This window comes from Hemiscyllium ocellatum, chromosome 11 (genome assembly GCF_020745735.1).
Source record: "Hemiscyllium ocellatum isolate sHemOce1 chromosome 11, sHemOce1.pat.X.cur, whole genome shotgun sequence".
NCBI lineage: Eukaryota > Metazoa > Chordata > Chondrichthyes > Orectolobiformes > Hemiscylliidae > Hemiscyllium > Hemiscyllium ocellatum.
Genome location: NC_083411.1, coordinates 98,812,478 through 98,831,663, shown reverse-complemented (window position 1 = coordinate 98,831,663; position 19,186 = coordinate 98,812,478). Strand labels below are relative to the sequence as shown.

The 19,186-nt window shown below is 39.8% G+C and overlaps 1 protein-coding gene across 2 annotated transcripts in view; it reads left to right on the top strand.

Annotated features, from left to right (window-relative positions):
• Positions 1-19,186, top strand: part of dlg3 (discs, large homolog 3 (Drosophila)) — a 187,947-nt gene that overhangs the window by 42,512 nt on the left and 126,249 nt on the right. The gene's annotated exons all lie outside the window — the stretch shown is intronic.

Sequence of the window (19,186 nt, the reverse complement as noted above, 5' to 3'; positions counted from 1 at the left end):
ATCCTATGTGCCCTGTGTAATGCAAAAGTCAATACTTGACCTGCCTCTAAATTTCAGAAAACTTAATTGCATCTTTCTACCTACTGTCAAAAATCTGATATTTGGCCTCACTCCCAATTAAGTTCCCCCACCTGCCTTGCTTCCATTCAGATGAGCAGCATAAAAGTCCGCCTATTCTAACTAAGGGTGTAGGTATGAGGGAATTTAGGTTTTAAACCATGTATCATTGTTGCAACAAATATACGACGGATGTAAGAAAATCCTTCAGCCACCTCAACCTGTGTATAAAGCTCATCAGAGATACATTTTGTTTTATATGATAGAATTTCTTCTTTCCCTGAATGCAGCACGAAGTTTAATCTGGTGCAGTTACCCTGTAAAACAAGGGAAACTGAATATCACTAAACAGTTCAAACTCAGATCTCTAGGAAAGGTAGGAATTATGCTCCATTATATCCTGCATGTTGTACAAATAGACTTCTTTGGTGCAAATATTAGAACATCCAGGGGCTTGAATGTTCTAATATCCAGGATTGCATGATGTAACTAAGAGGGTGATAAAATGCAGTGAAATATTTAAACACCCCTACCATATACTAGTTCTGCTAAATGTCTGCTATACTGCTTATCCAAACAAACAGTCAATATATTCTTACACATGTTGGGAACATTGAGGATATTTCAAAAATCCTCTGTAAAGTTGTGGAAATTATGTTCTTAATGTAACACAAAAAGAATAATACTGCAGATTCTGGAGATCTGAAAGAAGAATAAATTATACTTGAAATGTTTAACTCTTTCTCATCCACAGATCCTGGCAGATCTGCTGACTTTCTCTAGTACTTCCTGTTTTTTTCCCTCAATAATATAAAATATGTAACATTCTGAAATGGTGCTACTAGAATCAATAGCACATTAATTTACAAATGTACATAAGGTAATTAAGGAGAATAAATTGAATCACGTATCCAACAGTTACAACATTCCAGTTTTGTTTTACAACACTGTTCCATTGTTCAAAGTTTATAATAGAAAGGAACTATACACAGTAAGTGAGCAGATGTTCTCCCAGAGCTCTGTCCCATCATAAACCATTTTTTTCAGAAGAGAATGAGAAGCATGTGACAGGGATTTTGCTCAGTTAGCTAACTGATGGAAAGTTATCTTTTTTATTACTCTAAGCTAGCTAATACAAGTTGCATAAGTATTGTCCTTATCAAAGAACTAAATTGCTTTCAACTACAAACAATGGTTTAAGTCACAAGGCAATCAAACCTGACAAAATCCAAGTGCTAAGCAATATCACTAATAGCACTTATTTAGTACCTGTGGCTGACCATGAAGAAAGATGCCCATAACAATCTAGTGACCTTCTGTAGTGTGAATTGTATTGTTGTCAATGTTAATTTTATTCTGTGTCAGGTGTGGAGTATCTTCATGTGTAGACTTATAACATTGAAGGGTTCTCTCAGGAAACAAGGAGGCCAAATGCAAAAATTATCCTTTTTTAGTGATCCAATGTAAACCAAAGTAAAGATTGAGATGTGTGTGATTAAGGCTGTCACTCTTACCTATGCTTTCTTTAATAGTACTGGCAAGATTTGACACTCAACGTACACTATTTTTAGGGCCACAGAGATTGTTTCACAATTACTCTGACCTATTATGCAATTAAAAACCCAGTTACACCTCTTTTAAAGAGACATATCATTTCTAAATATTTTATAGTGATTCTAAGCACAAAAATTGAAAATTCACATCAAACCAAGTAATAACATCCATCCATGATGACTTAGCAGTGGAGAAGCAGGGAAATGTTGACAGCAATTAATTACAGATAAGTGAATGTTAGAAGTTGCCTTTGGTTTCACAGAGTAATGGCACTAAATACTTAAATGTTTCACCAGAATTGCACCTGCAAAACAGAGCAGAGTAGGGGTCTGTTAAGGTGATTCAAGGTGAATTTATTTCTGTCTATTGGAAATGAAAACTTACTGACATCTGTCCAGTAGCTTGCATTTATTTAAAACTTCTAACGTACAAAATGTCCAAGCATTTACTTAGTAATGGTAGTAGGATGAATAGAAAACTGAGCTACAGGTGATTTTAAAGACAATTGAAGGATAGTCAAAAGGTAAATTTATGAAGGCCTTCAGAGGAAGGGTAAGAAATATAGGACTTATGGAGTGTGTCCCAGTAAATGGCTGCAATTATAATGTCAAAGAAGCTGATTGGGGCCATAAACATGGAGAAAATAGTAAAGCTAATTTTGAGTGAAGCTGTGAAAGAAATTAAAGACAAAATGGAGAAATTTAAATTTACAATGTGGATGAACAAAGAATCAGTATAGAGTCTTGAGGATTAACAGGTGAGTGGGACTTAATGCAGGAGGGGATATGGATAACATATTCTGAACAATTTCAAACTTATGGCATATAGATGAAGAAAGGTAAGGAGAGTCTTGATGTGATAAAGGTATGAAAATAGATTTTGGTAGATAAACTGACATAATGTAAAGGCAGCCAGCTTTATGGAAGTGATCCAGAGGATGTCAGATTCAAACACTGGCTGAGAGTAAAACAGGAATATAGTCCAGTTCAATTTGAGTGGCAAGGAAGGGTTAGAGTCATTGTGAAGGAAATTACTTACCCGATGGTGCTCATCTTAGGATACTCAAAGAGATAGTAATCAACATAATGGATACTTGTTTTTTTTATCATTCAAGGATTCCCAAGATTTTAGAACATACCTTGTAGACTGAAGGGCAGAAAATATAACGGCACTATTCAAAAATGAAGGTAAAGGAAAATAGGGCCAGTTCTCTTGAGCTGAGTAATAGGAAAAATTACAGAATCAGTTATTAAAGATGTTGTAACAGAGCACTTAGAAAATCATAAATCTGTGTTGACCCAACCAGTTACGTTATGGAAAGAAAATGGTGCTTGACAAATATTTTAGTGTTTTGAGGTTGTTCCTAGCATCAAACATAAGGGGGAACAAATTGAAATTCAGAAAGTATTTGATGAAGCCTTAAACAAGGGGCTATTACAAAATCTTAGGGTTCATGGGATTGAGGTAATGTATTAGTATGGATGAAGATTGTTAATAGATAAGAAAGAGGAAATAGAAATAAATTGGTCATTTTCAGGTTAGCAAGCTGTAACAATTGGGGCATAAATAAGATCAGTGTTTGTGTTTCAGGCACTTACAATCTACATCAATAAGATGGTTGATAGCTTCACATATCCAGGTGACACAATCATGAGCAGTTTATCAATTGATGCAAAATAAACATGTGTATTTCAAAGACTACATTTATGTCTAAATAGAATAAGACTAGGTGGACCAATAATCCCTTGTTAAAGCGATCAAACTGAGAGTCCACTAAGCCTGTGTCCTCAGTGCACTCTTTACAACACAGAGACTTGAACAGATATGACTAAACAGGAGAAAATGTGGGACAGTTTCCATTTTCAGTGTCTCATGTATCTTTGGTTAGGAGAAGTTCATTAACTTGCACAGCCTCGCTAATTACAAAGCCAATGATATCTGCAATGTCTGGCCCACGTTTAGAGAGGTGATGCTCGAATACCCAAAGACACAATGCTGGATTGAGATTCCTTATCTATATAAGGTGATACTGAACACACAATTGACCACTGAAGCAAAAAGCGTTGTATCATGAGGCAGACAGCTGGCTGACAGGACTTTGAGCATATTTTTAAGTTAACTGACAACACAAAGCTTATTCAGAAAGTAGCTTGTGAAGACAGCACAGGGAGGCTACAAATAGCTATAGGAGAAAGTGAGGACTGCAGATGCTGGAGATCAGAGCTGAAAATGTGTTGCTGGAAAAGCGCAGCAGGTCAGGCAGCATCCAAGGAGCAGGAGAATCGACGTTTCGGGCATGAGCCCGAAGAAGATTCCTGAAGAAGGGCTCATGCCCGAAAGGTCGATTCTCCTGCTCCTTGGATGCTGCCTGACCTGCTGCGCTTTTCCAGCAACACATTTTCAGCTACAAATAGATATAAACAATTAAGAAGAGTGTGAAAGGTGCATTATAATGTGGAAAAACATAAAGTTATGTTGACTTTGTGAGGAAAAATTGATAATACTTTTTACAAAGTGAAAGACTGGGAAGTGGTATATTTGCATGGATTTGGAGATCTTCGTGCACAAGTCACAAGTTAGCAGCCAGTACATTGAAGAGTTAGAAATACTAATGAGATATTAGCCTTTGTTCCAATAGAATTGGAGTACAAGTGGAAAGACGTTACTGCAATTATCTTGAGCAATAGTGAGAACGACCCACTGTGTAGTTTTGGTCTTCAAACCCAAGGATAGATATATTTGCAATGACAATTTACTAAACAGATTTCTGGGATGGGGATGATTTTCTTACGAGGAGAGTTTGAGTAAATCTGGTCTATGTTCTTTAAAGTTTGGGAGAATGTGAAGTGATCTCATTGAAATACATAAAATTCTTAGTTAAAAATCACACAACACCAGGTTATAGTCCAACAGGTTTAATTGGAAGCACACTAGCTTTTGGAGCGACCATCCTTCATCAGGTGGTCCGAAAGCTAGTGTGCTTCCAATTAAACCTGTTGGACTATAACCTGGTGTTGTGTGACCTTTAGCTTTGTACACCCCAGTCCAACACCGGCATCTCCAAATCATAAAATTCTTAAGGAGCTTGACATTCTGGATCCTGAGAAATTATTTCCCTATCTTGTAAGTCTAACTGGGGCTCAGAGTCTCAGGGATTAGTTTTTCAAACTAAAATGAGATTGTTTCTTCATTCAAAATATTGTGACCTTTCATAGTTCTCTATTATAGAAATTTGTGGCTGTTCAGTCATTCGGTATGTTTAGGACAAAGATTGGTAAATTCATGCAATCGAAGGGAATCGAATATATGGATAGGCTGAGGAGTAGTCTAAACAACATGTAATTACTAGTTTAATACCTTGCTTCCTAACTATAAAGTTTTCAAATATAGGCAACAAAATAAATCTGCAAAATTACAGATTAATGTTCAGGAATCAATGCAGAATAGAAGCCATATTGTTAATACTTTGAATGAGGAAGGGTTAGAAATGAGAGAGAACTTTGAGGTTTTATAAAATTAAATAAAAGGAGGGCAATACAGGAAAAATGGAAGGTATACTGAACAGTTAGTGCCAAAGAATATCTCATGTTCAATAACGCAATAGTGGGTGAAGCTTAATAACTCAGATATTTTATATTTTATACCTTTTAAGTTTTGACTAATGGAAGTTATCTGTAGCTTTCTTCAAGAATAAGGCATTATACCTTAGTTACAGTTTCCTACACAACTCCAATGTTCCTCCTTCCCTTAATATCCAAAATCTACCATTGTCTGGTTAAAATGATCAAGAATGCATAAAGCTTTGGAACAGAAAAAGGAGATTGGGGACAATAAATCTGAACTTTATTCAATGATTAAAATCAGCAGTCTGTCTTCACCACATTACTGAACAAATTCTTCTTCCAGAAATGCATTGTACTGTGTCTTGAGCATGTGTGATTGTTACTTAGTGTTCCCACCATCTCCACCCCCATTATACCTGATAACTAGTTTGACAGTTTAACGTGGAGAATACTGAAGTATGGAGGACAGCCATCAACAATTTGATTTAAACATAGATCAATTGCCTTTTAACTGAAACTTTAAAAGAATACAAAAGTCTTCTAGTTGGTTCAGCTGATAAATGCATCTTGTTGGCTACAGAGGCAGCTGTCAAACTGCATGGCTATGATGGCTGGATTTTCTATCGTAATCCCATCTTAATTTCATGGACACATAATGTAGAATGATGAAATATATTAACAATGGGGCCTGCCATATCTTCATTGTCCTTAACTGGGTTTTTCTAGTTGCTCCCACCCTCGCTGAAAACACTGTTGGTCTCTTCTCCTCCACCCCAAGACACATAAATTCTAGGGATGAAGCCTGTGACCCAAGCAGATTTTCCTTTATCTGGCCCATTTATTTTCTATGGCTAATATTAGCAAAAAGTAATCGTGACTTTTTTTTAATTCACCCCTGGAACGTGGGTGTCCTGACTGGCCAGCATGTATTTCCATCCGTAGTTGCCCTTTAGAAGATAGCAGTGACTTGCCTTCTTGAACAGTCCACGTGTTGTAGGTAGACCTACAATGCCCTTTGGGAGGGATTTCCAGGATTTTGACTGAGGGACAACGAATAAATGGTGATATAACTTAAAGTCACAATGATGAATGTTTTGGAGGGGAGCTTGCAGGTTGTGGTGTTCTCATGTAACTGCTGCGCTTGTCCTTCTAGATGGAAGTGTCCATTGGTTTAGAAGGTGTTGTCTAAGGGTCTTTGATGAATTTCTGTAGTGCATCTTCTAGATAGTACACATTGTTGCTACTGAGCATCAATGGTAGAGGAAGTGGATGTTTGTGGCTGTGGTACCAATCAATTGGGCTAGTTTATCCTGGATGGTGTCAAGCTTCTTGAGTGTCGTTGGAACTGCATTTATCCAGGCGAGTGGGGAGTATTCCATCACACTCTTTACATATGCCTTGTAGATAGTGGACAAAGTTTGGGGAATCAAGAAGTGAGTTACTCGCTGCAGTATTCCTCGCCTCCGACCTGCTCCTGTTGCCACTGTATTTATACAGGGAGTCCAGTTGAGTTTCTGGTCACTATTAATTCCCTAATAGAGGAAGATGGTCTTGAAACAACCTCCTTTCTCCTTTTATTTCCATCTCACTTCGAAATTTCAAAACTCTCCAGACTACCTTCTACTGTTCAAATTGCTCTTCAATCTTGATTAGATTAGATTACTTACAATGTAGAAACAGGCCCTTCGGCCCAACAAGTCCACACCGACCCGCCGAAGCGCAACTCATCCATACCCCTACATTTGCCCCTTACCTAACACTACGGGCAATTTAGCATGGCCAATTCACCTGACCTGCACATCTTTGGACTGTGGGAGGAAACCGGAGTACCCGTAGGAAACCCACGCAGACACGGGGAGAACGAGCAAACTCCACACAGTCGCCTGAGGCGGAAATTGAACCCAGGTCTCTGGCGCTGTGAGGCAGCAGTGCTAACCACTGTGCCACCGTGCCACCCTCTAATCTATTATAATCCATTTCTGTAAGAAAGTAATTCTCCATCTTGTAACAGAAGGTCATTGTCTACTAACATACCCTAATCAGGGAAGAGTACCTCAGACTGTAATTACCTTAAATATATTCATCTACTATACTGTAGTGTATTAGGTGTTGCATAATCATCTGATACTGTTGCAATAACCAACTGAAAGTGCAATGTCAGAAATTTCTTAATAGGTCATTAATGATTATTTAGTAAAATGGATTTATTTGCTAGTTTCCGTTATGGCTGAAAATGTGTTGCTGGAAAAGCGCAGCAGGTCAGGTAGCATCCAAGGAACAGGAAATTCGACGTTTCGGGCATAAGCCCTTCGTAGTTTCCATTATGGTAAAGTGCAGCAATGTTGATCAAAGTGCCTGTAATTAGTCTGGCTGCCATGAAGATAATATGCAAAACCTGTGGTAGGAATCTGAAATAGAGGCTGATGAAGGGCTCTGGCCCGAAACGTCGAATTTCCTGTTCCTTGGATGCTGCCTGGCCTGCTGTGCTTTAACCAGCAACACATTTTCAACAATGGCATTCTAACATACTTAATTTTAACTTAACACTCACCCATTTCGGTATGTTCCACTACATATAGTATTCGTAGGTTCTTCAGAGAAATTCCTTATCAAATTCATTTGCTGTATGCTGAAATTTGCAGAAAAAGGTGGTCAGGTACCTGGTGAGGTGGAGAAAGGTGGTCTAACCATGAATATCTATTTGTCAGTGACCTTGTTTGACAAACCCTGTGAATTCTAAAGTCTGTAAACTCAATAAATTGATTAATATAATGACCCCTATCTGAAATCCAGATAGTTCTGCCTTACTTGCTCAATGTCACAATGGAAACCTAATGCCTGGCTTCCTGCTCCCACTGATGTCAGAAAAATTAAAGGTCACTGATTGTGGCACAACGAGAGCTTCTTTAAAAAAAAGCCTCCAGCTAGAACTACCTGTTTCTCCACAAAACCGGTCTCAATGATTTTCTTTTCTCCAAGATAAGGTTACTTTGGAAATTAATTTTTCAAGGACAGCTTCATAAATATTGGAATGTGTGAATAATAGCTTGAGTTTAATCACAGGAAATCTTGAAAAAACACCTTTGCAAATTGATTTATAACTCTGTCTGCGTGAATGAATTAGATGAACTAAAACTGGGTCCATAATGTGTCCCAACATGAAGTGTTGGTGTCATTCAGTAATCTTGTTATGCAGAATTGTCACCTGAAAGATCTGCGAAAATATTATTCTGCATTGACTCTAGAAACACTAAAAACTAATCAAGATGAAATGGCTTCAAACTATCTTGTTGTACCTGGATTAAAAGGGAAATAAAACTTAAAGTAACGTAGTTTCTTTATGTTCTCATGGCATCCTAAACAACATCACAACCAATTAAGTATTTTTAAACTCTTATCATATCTGTAAATATGGCAATTTTTTTTGTGCATAGCTAAATTCCACAAATAGCCATGAGATATATGATGAGATCATATGTTTTAATGGTATTGGTTGAAGCTAAGTGTTATTCAAGGCATGGGGAAAACTAAACTGTGATTCAAGAAGTGCCATAAGATTTTTCTTTAACATTATAAATAAAAAACAGTGAAACTAAATTATTATATTATTACACCTTCCTGAGTGAGTACTTTAATATCTCATGCAAAAGATGGCACCTGTCACAGTGCGGCACTGCCACAGTATTGAAGTGTTAGTCTAGGTTATGTTTAATGTCTCTGAAGTGGGCCTTGAAAGCACAAACTTGTGACTCAGAGCTGGCACACTATCCCTGTGCCAAGCTTGACGTCTTGGTAAAAGCAGCATAAACAAAACCTTCCAGAAAGGACAGTAGTTGTAAGGCCTCGTGATAATTGTATGAAGCAAAGCATTACTTAATTGTTTAAGTGTTTCATTTTTGGAACGTGACGGTTTGTCACATTGGCCTTACCATTGCAAAACATCATTTTTCCTTTTACTTCTTTTGAATTTGGAAAGAATGAAGCAAATTATATTACTGATGGGAAGAAGGTGGAGTGATATTTAAAAGTACAACTTGTTCCATTCCAGCATAGTTATGCACTGGTGCACTATACTCATGTTATGGTGCAGTCACTTACATTAATTTACCACTTTCTTCCCATGTGCCGCAGGACTCGTACTCTATGCATGCTCTTTCTCAGTCCTGTGTTTCTACATGATGACTCTTGGCTGCACATTCTTATCCTCCAGCCACTTCATTGTGATACAAGTCCTGAATTCTTAATCGAAAACCTGTGGGCCAACTGTTTTTTGAACAAAAGGTATTATCAGTTTTCAGATGCACATACCTATTGGTCCATTAGGGCCAAGCAAATGTTTTACCAAAGGGTCCACACTCACTCAGCATGTCCACCGATCCATCCAAGTTGCTTCTGAGAAAACCTGTTTTTTGTTCTTATTGGGATAAAAATGAGGTCTGCAGATGCTGGAGATCAGAGCTGAAAATGTGTTGCTGGTTAAAGCACAGCAGGTTAGGCAGCATCCAAGGAACAGGAAATTCGACGTTTCGGGCATAAGCCCTTCATCAGGAATTCCTGATGAGGGGCTTATGCCTGAAACATCGAATTTCCTATTCCTTGGATGCTGCCTAACCTGCTGTGCTTTAACCAGCAACACATTTTCAGTTTCGGTCTTATTGGTTGTGTGGATAAAAGATAACTTCGCTATACGCCTACTTTCTTCTCAATGCTGATTCTTAGCCTTACAAAAAATCTAATTAGATCAAGGTAGTACAAACATTTTGTCATTTTAGTCTGTGGACTAAATTTCGTGTAGCTTGAACATACAGTTTGAGAAGCACAGGCAATGAAAAATCAAAGTGAGATAAGCTTATCCAGAAACTAACAGGATTTTGCCAGCAGCAGAAGAACTCCACAGCAATTTTGCTGCCAAATGGAATAGGATTGCAATGAGAATTACTGAGCATATACTTAATCATGAAACTGCATAGTGCTCACTGCAACTTAAGGGAGGTTTCAGATACTATCTGTAGTGCAGGCAGATAACATGCTTTCTGATTCACACCAGATTAAGGATGGATTCTTGTTGACAAGGCAGTTAGAAGCAATGAGGAATTTGCAACAACAACAGTATGTGATGGATGATAGTTATAGGAAGGGGGGAAAGTCTCAGATACAGTCACACAGATGGGTTAACTCCAGGAAGGGTAAGAGAAGTAGGCTGCTAGTGCAGGAGTCTTTTGTGGATATACCCATTTCAAACAGGTATGCCATTTTGGAAAATGTAGGGGGTGATGGATTCTCAGGGGAATGTACCATGAACAGCCAAGTTTCTGGTATTGAGACTGGCTCTAATGCAACGAGGAGTACGTCCGGATCCAAGAGATGAATTGTGTTAGGGAATTCTGTAGTCTGAGGTGTACACAGATGAAAAATCAGAATGATGTGTTGTTTCCCTTGTGCCAGGATTAAGAATGTCTCAGAGAGGGTGCAGAATGTTCTCACAGGGGAAAGAGGCCAGCATGAGGTCATTGATCACATTGGAACCAACGACATAGGAAGGGAAAATGTTGGGAGTCTGAAGGGAGATTACAGAGAGTTAGGCACGAATTTAAAAAGGACGTCCTTGAGAGTAGTAATTTTTGGATTACACCCGGTGCTATGAGCTAGTGAGGGCAGGAATAGGAGGATACAGCAGATGAATGCATGGCTGAGGAGCTGGTGTATGGAAGTGTGACTCACGTTTTTGAATCATCGGAATCTCTTTTGGAGTAGAAGTAACTTGTACAAGAAGGACGGATTGCACTTAAATTGGAAGGGGACTAATGTACTGGCAGGGAAATTTGCTGGAGCTGCTAGGGAGAATTTAAACTAGTAAGATGGGGGGGTGGGACCCAGGGAGATGGTGAGGAAAGAGGTCAATCTGAGGTTGATACAGTTGAGAGCAGAAGCGAGTCAAACAGTCATGGCAGGCAGGGACAAGGTAGGACTAATAAATTAAACTGCATTTATTTCAATGCAAGGGCCCTAACAGGGAAGGTAGATGAACTCAGGGCATGGTTAGGAACATGGGACTGGGATATCATAGCAATTACAGAAACATGGCTCAGGGATGGGCAGGGCTGGCAACTTAATGTTCCAGGGGTACAAATGCTAGAGGAAGGATAGACAGGGAGGCAAGAGAGGAGGGGGAGTGGCGTTTTTGATAAGGGATAGCATTACAGCTGTGCTGAGGGAGGAGATTCCAGGGAAGTTATTTGGGTGGAATTGAGAAATAAGAAAGGGATGATCACCTTATTGGGATTGTATTATAGACCCCCTAGAGGGAAATTGAGAAACAAATTTGTCAGGAGATCTCAGCTATCTGTAAGAATAATAGGGTGATTATGGTAGGGGATTTTAACTTTCCAAATGTAGACTGGGACTGCCATATTGTTAAGGGTTTAGATGGAGAGGAATTTGTTAAGTGCGTACAAGAAAATTTTCTGATTCAGTATGTGGATGTACCTACTAGAGAAGGTGCAAAATTTGACTTACTCTTGGGAAATAAGGTAGGGCAGGTGACTGAGGTGTCAGTGGGGGAGCACTTTGGGGCCAGCGACCATAATTCGATTAGATTTAAAATAGTGATGGAAACGGATAGACCAGATCTAAAAGTTGAAGTTCTAAATTGTAGAAAGGCCAATTTTGATGGTTTTAGGCAAGAACTTTCGAAAGCTGATTCGGGGCAGATGGTCGCAGGTAAAGGGATGGCTGGAAAATGGGAAGCCTTCAGAAATGAGAGAACGAGAATTCAGAAAAAGTATATTCCTGTTAGGGTGAAAGGAAAGGCTGGTAGGTATAGGAAATGCTGGATGACTAAAGAAACTGAGGGTTTGGTTAAGAAAAAGAAGGAAGCATATGTCAGGTATAGACAGGATAGATCGAGTGAATCCTTCGAAGAATATAAAGACAGTAGGAATATTCTTAAGAGGGAAATCAGGAGGGCAAAAAGGGGACATGAGGTAGCTTTGGCAAATAGAATTAAGGAGAATCCAAAGGTTTTTTACAAATACATTAAGGACAAAAGGATGACTCAGGAGAAAATAGGGCCCCTCAAAGATCAGCAAAGTGGCCTTTGTGTGGAGCCACAGAAAATGGGGGAGATACTAAATGAATATTTTGTATCAGTATTTACTGTGGAAAAGGATATGGAAGATATAGACTGTAGGGAAATAGATGGTGATACCTTGCAAAATGTCCAGATTACAGAGGAGGAACTGCTGGATGTCTTGGAATGCATAACGATGGATAAATCCCCAGAACCAGATCAGGTGTACCCTAGAACTCTGTGGAAAACTAGAGAAGTGCTACGATATTAGACCCGTGAGCCTAAAGTCGGTGGTGGGCAAGTTGTTGGAGGGAATCCCGAGGGACAGGATGTACACGTATTTGGAAAGGCAAGGACTGATTAGGGATAATCAACATGGCTTTGTGCGTGGGAAATCATCTCTCACAAATTTGATTGAGTTTTTTCAGGAAGTAACAAAGAGGATTGATGAGGGCAGAGCAGTAGATTGATCTATATGAACTTCAGTAAGGCGTTTGACAAGGTTCCCCATGGGAGACTGATTAGCAAGGTTAGATTTCACGGAATACAGGGAGAACTAGTCATTTGGGTGCAAAACTGGCTCAAAGGTAGAAGACGGAGAGTTGTGGTGGAGGATAGTTTTTCAGACTGGAGGCCTGTGACCAGTGGAGTGCCACAAGGATCAGTGCTGGGCCCTCTACTTTTTGTCATTTACATAAATGATTTGGATGTGAGCATAAGAGGTACAGTTAGTAAGTTTGCAGATGATACAAAAATTGGAGATTTGGTGGACAGCGAAGAGGGTTACCTCAGATTACAACAGGATCTGGACCAGATGGGCCAATGGGCTGAGAAGTGGCAGATGGAGTTTAATTCAGATAAATGTGAGGTGCTACATTTTGGGAAAGCAAATCTTAGCAGGACTTATACACTTAATAGTAAGGTCCTGGGAAATTTTGCTGAACAAAGAGACCTTGGAGTGCAGGTTCATAGCTCCTTGAAAGTGGAGTCGCATATAGATAGGATAATGAAGAAGGCATTTGGTATGCTTTCATTTATTGGTCAGAGTATTGAGGACAGGAGTTGGGAGGTCATGTTGCGGCTGTACAGGACATTGGTTAGGCCACTGTTGGAATACTGCATGTAATTCTCTTCTCCTTCCTATTGAAAAGATGTTGTAAAACTTGAAAGGGTTCAGAAAAGATTTACAAGGAAGTTGCCAGGATTGGAGGATCTGAGCTATAGGGAGAGGCTGAACAGACTGGGGCTGTTTTCCCTGGAGCATCGGAGGCTGAGGGGTGACCTTATGAGGGTTGACAAAATTATGAGGGGCATGGATCGGATAAATAGACAAAGTCTTTTCCCTGGGGTTGGGGAGTTGAGAACTAGAGGGCATAGGTTGAGGTGAGAGAGGAAAGAAATGAAAGAGACCTAAGGGGCAACTTTTTCACACGGAGGGTGGTAAGTGTATGGAATGAGCTGGCAGAGGAAATGGTGGAGGCTGGTACAATTGCAACATTTAAGAGGTATTTGGAAGGGTATATGAATAGGAAGGGTTTGGAGGGATATGGGTCAGGTCCTGGCAGGTGGGACTGGATTGGGTTGGGATATCTGGTCGGCATGGATGAGTTGGACCGAAGGGTCTGTTTCCATTCTGTACATCTCTATGCCTATGACAACCCACTGAAACAGGTCTGCAGCAGATGAAAAGTACAATACCTGCCATGTGTCCACCTGCATAGCCACAAAGCAGAACATTGGGTTGCTGAAAATGCTGTTCAATGCCTCAATTAATCTGGAGGAGCTTGCCAGTATGGTCCAACAAATATATCATACACTATGATGGCTTTCTGTACTCTCCACAGGATAGCATTGCAATGTGTTGAGGCGTTTCATCCGGAAAGTATCATTGATGCTGAGCTGGCAATTCATAATCAGGATGTCTTGACTGGATGTGAGGGACATTGTAAAGCATGCCTTGGAAGAATGGGACAATCTGATACTTATCTGGTTTCTTAAACAACAATTATCTTTCCTACTGAATTTAATAAATTACAAACTAAATGTATACTCCTGTCCCCATCTTCCAGTCACTACTATAGCACTGATTGCTCAAGTCAAGATGCTTACTCAGTATTGAGTCTATCCAAAAAAGGCTAGCCCCTATACTGGTAGACCATAGATGTCCTGAGATGAGGATGGCTTCTGCCAAGCAATGAACAAAACAAAAAAGATTATCCACAATGAAGTTAGCATCCTTGAATTAAAATAACATTGAAAACAAGATCAAATTTGTTACACCCATAAAACCATAAGTAATCTTCTTCACATGAAGGGAGGCTGCTGACTGTATGGCCCCATGATCTGCCATGACATTGGAAGAGGTCTTCTGGCAACCTAAGGCCTAGAAGATCAAGTGGCTGAAGGGTTTCTGTACAGGAACAGAAACCTCCGCAAGAATCTCTGATGTTGGAGCTGTGGTCACTGGCAGATGATTCATGGCAGATTCATGCACTTTGCCACTCTCTCACTGCCCCCACACCTTAATATTCCTGTGTGGAATTAAGGGACAAGGTGATGTTATGCAGATCTGCATGCCCCTGATGGATCTGTCTCTCTGAGTATTGACATTTTCTCAATGGAGGAAGCCATGTGCTCACATACTTACGACTTTATGATACTCAAAAGAACTCCTTATTAAGATTCTCAGATGTTCTCTCACACCTCCCTTTAACTCCATAAATTTGCATCTAGAGATTTGCCGTCAGCCTTGCAGTCAGTATATTCCTGGCCTCCCATAGATCTCTGATTGCTATTGATCTTGCTTGTAACATTCTTGGACGGTTGATTGCACATGTGTCTGCATGCACTTTTAGACCAAGTTGCAACAAACAATCTGAGACCACATGTGACCTACCCCAGTGACAGTATCTACACTGGTGATGAGTGCTAGATACAATGGGATGGTGCACTCTCTGAGATTTTTAAACCCCTCAAATAACCTGGACAGTGCAGCTGAAACAGTTATCTTGAATTTCCACAACCTGCATGTGAAATAAACATTTAGAAATAGTAATGTGTGAGTCTGTCTATAAGAACTTCATGCTCTGCAAGTCCCTGTAAAACCAATGTTGCACATGTGAACACAACAGGTTGGATTTTATGCTCCACTGCCAGCAGGTGTGAAGGCAGGGAGGGTATATAAATTCAGCAGGCAGCTATTCACCACTCACCCATCTACTCCTGCCCCACTGCAATTTTACAGTGGCAGTGGGGGATTAACTTTAAGTGAGCCAAGTGAATTAATGTCGACTTACAGGTCCCCTCCCAGTGCCAATGAAATGCAATTGATGGCGGGAGATATGCCTGACATGCAAGAAGCCCAGCAGCCTTCCCTACATGGGATAACAGTGGGCAAACAGAGGACCCTCTTCAACAGGCCCCTGAGACAATTGGAAGGTCATGTCAGGAGCTCAGGATCCTTTCCTCCACCATAGTCTCTCAAACCCAGCTCCATGTGTCCCACGAGGTCCCCAAACAGTTAAAATAAAATCCTGAGCCAGGGCTAAATGCCGCCTCAAGTACTGGCAGTGGACACTACTCCGAGTGTGCTGTTTATACTGGAGAGTTGCAGGGATCTGATTGATTGACAGATCTCTGAGGTGGAGCTTCCTGACCCTAGGGTACATTTCAGATCTATTAATGGCCCACTGGCTGATAGACACACACACACACGCACACACACACACACACACATGCACAGTAATAGGACGGTCCCATGCCTTGTTAAGGCTGAATGGCCAACTGCTGCATGATTGCTCTTAGTCAGTGGATTCCTCATGAATGATGACAGACCTGCTTCCAGTGCTGCTGCTGGGTCCCTCATCAATGACTCGGAGGCAAGCAATGATTAGATTAGATTCCCTACAGTGTGGGGGTAAATCCCCCACATTTATCCCTAACTAATGTACCTAACACTATGGGCAATTTAGTATGGTCAATTCACCTGACCAGCACATCTTTGGACTGTGGGAGGAAACCAACGCAGACACAAGGAGAAGTCACCAAAGGTGGGAATCAAACCTGGGTCCTTGGTGTTGTGAGGCAGCAGTGCTAACCACTGAGCCATTGTGCCATCCCAAATACACAAGTCAAAAGAACTATAAGTCGAGTGTTTCATAAAAGATAGGAAGCCCTACAATAAGATGGATTGGGCAGCAAACAGTAAAATGAATTAGCTGTGGTGGTCAAAGGAAAAGTTGCAATGGTAAGTTTTGTGTAGCTTTTAGAAGATATCAGAGCAAGCTGGATGGCATTAGAAAGGCAGCTCAAACATTAAGGCCAATATGGCTGAAGATTGATGAAATGAAGGGACTGTGAAATTCACTTGAAGCCAGAATCATTCCACTGACGATTGCTCCACAACTTGAGTGCAAATGGGGCACAGCGCTGGGGAAAGATGCAGTGATGTACAGATTTAGGAATAAAGATAACAATTTTCAATTTGACTAACAGAGGAAGACCTTAGCCTGACAGCTCAGCATCTTTATGTTGTTCCTTGGTTGCCACTCCAACCTTCAATTGTACCAAGTGCCACAAAAGAGGAGTAAAGTTTGTATCCAAACTTCAGATGATATATAAAGTACAGAAATCTTCTCAGGTTTTGCAATGGTTGATGAGCTCACATGAAAAAAATACAGTAGTGAGAAGCGTCTGATTTAGGAAGACATCATCTTAATTTTCAGCCAAATATAAAAGACTGTGTGACTGCAATATATTTACTGCAGGGTGGTGTTCAATTCTTGGAAGGACTGCTTTTTGTGCATCTCCTGCAGCATGACTTTCAACTATATAGCATCAAAGAGAGTAATTTCTCCACTTTTAAAAATTAGTCCATTTTCGGTCCCCGTATACAACCTCCTGTTACTTGCCTTCTGGTAACAGCTATTCGCCTGAGATTTTAAATTTGCAGCAAAATATAGTAAACACCAAGTTCACTAGGCAAACGTTTCAAGTGATTCCAACTGGATAAAATTATCTACATATGTTTAGAGTGGCACAGTGGCTCAGTGGTTAGCACTGCTGCCTCACAGCACCAGGGTCCCAGGTTTGATTCCAGCCTCGGCTGACTGTCTATGTGGAGTTTGCACGTTCTCCCTGTGTCTGTGTGGGTTCCCTCTGGGTGCTCCAAAGATGTGAATTGGCCATGCTGAGTTGCCCATAGTGTTAGGTGAATGAGTTAAAGGGAAATGGGTCTGGGTGGGTTACTCTTCGGAGGTTCGGTGTGGACTTGTTGGGTAAAAAGGGCCTGTTTCCATACTGTAGGGAATCTAATCTAATTAAATAAAACAGATTGACTCACTCAAAAGATGATTATGCATAAGTGAGTCAGTTTGTTTATAACAATGGTTACAGGGAAATTAAAATGTTTATAAATAATTACTACAGATCTTAAGGTTAAGTAAGGGAAACAAAACAGTAGCTACCTTTTTACTTTGCTTCCAGCAATTCAGCCTTTCACTCGTATAGAGTGCCATAATGCTTAGCATTTGACTAATATAGAGTGCCATAATGCAAACAAACAGTTCACCAATATCAAGCTCAAATATGCTATTAATTGTGGTCATATGTACACAAGAAGTGACCAGCTCCTGTGGTTGTAGATTCTTTTCATGATCAATCATAATTTCTCTGTCTTTTCCTTTCTTCTTCTCTATCTGTCCTTTTGACATCTCTTTCTGCCAATTTACAGAAACTTATTTCTTCAATTACAGTACAGGTCATCAATGTATTCAGTCTTTTATATCTTTAATCAAAGTATGTGTTTAGTTTATGATACTGATTAGCCATATTGCTGAATGAACCAGGAAGCCTTGTAGTTCAGTGGGTGAGTCCCCTTGTCTCTAAGGCTGCGGCTCTAAGTTTAAGCTCCCACCAATGATTCCAGCTTAGGAATAGTTGGCCAAGAAAAGTATGTTCATAACCCAAGATAACAAGTTGATTATCAGCTTCCAAATTCCTCTGCTATACACCAGTGACAGCCACTCCCAGGGTGGGAGTAATTCCTGGTCAATCATCTGACAGAAGGCAAGATGAAACTTCGACCATCACTATCCCAAAACATTGTGGACTCCAACATTCATGTAAAAAGTGTATGATTCTGCAGCAACTCTGCCAGTAGCACACCACCACTGTACAATGAAACTTTGTTTAACTGCAACACCCAATTATGTTCTGCAACTGCTGTTTAAATGTGAGTTGCACCTGTGCAATGTAACTTACCTTATGGAAAGCCCTTCATAGTTAATTTTCCTGGAAAAGATTATAGTTTGCTGGAATTTCTTATCTCAATTCAAGGTCTAGTCTTCATAGCTAAAACACTAGTGTTTCTGGCTGGACTATGTACTCTCTCTGATTTTCCTTGACACCATTTATTTTGGACTCTTTTAATAATTAGCAAGTTTAATTTTAAAAGCCTGACAAACAAGTATCTCTTCAATGCTACTTTTCTAGTTTTGCAAGGTTTGCTAATTGACTATCAAGCTTTCAAAATAAGAGTTCAAAGTTTTTTTTATCCAGTTTTGGGATATTCTGAAGTGCTTTGGGATATCCCCCTCTATCAGTATAAGAATGCAAGCTGCTGCTATAACAAAGGAAATCTTCATAAAGCAATGGAGTTCTGTGCTTATAATTTTAATTCATCTCATTTAAATGTTTGGAATTCCGCACTCAATTTATTTAAAATATTTTCTCAAATCTTTGTAATTTGAAATGCATGTATAAAATCAATTTTCTTAATATGTTATGTATTACTGTACTTTAACTCCTGAAGTTATGATGGTGACTATGATGCTGGTTTTTTGTGCTTCTTACTCTCCTGATTTCTCTTTTGGAATATTGTGTGCAAGATTCTTTGAAAAGGGTTTTTTTCAGATAACTTTGCATTTTTGGATCAATCACAGCC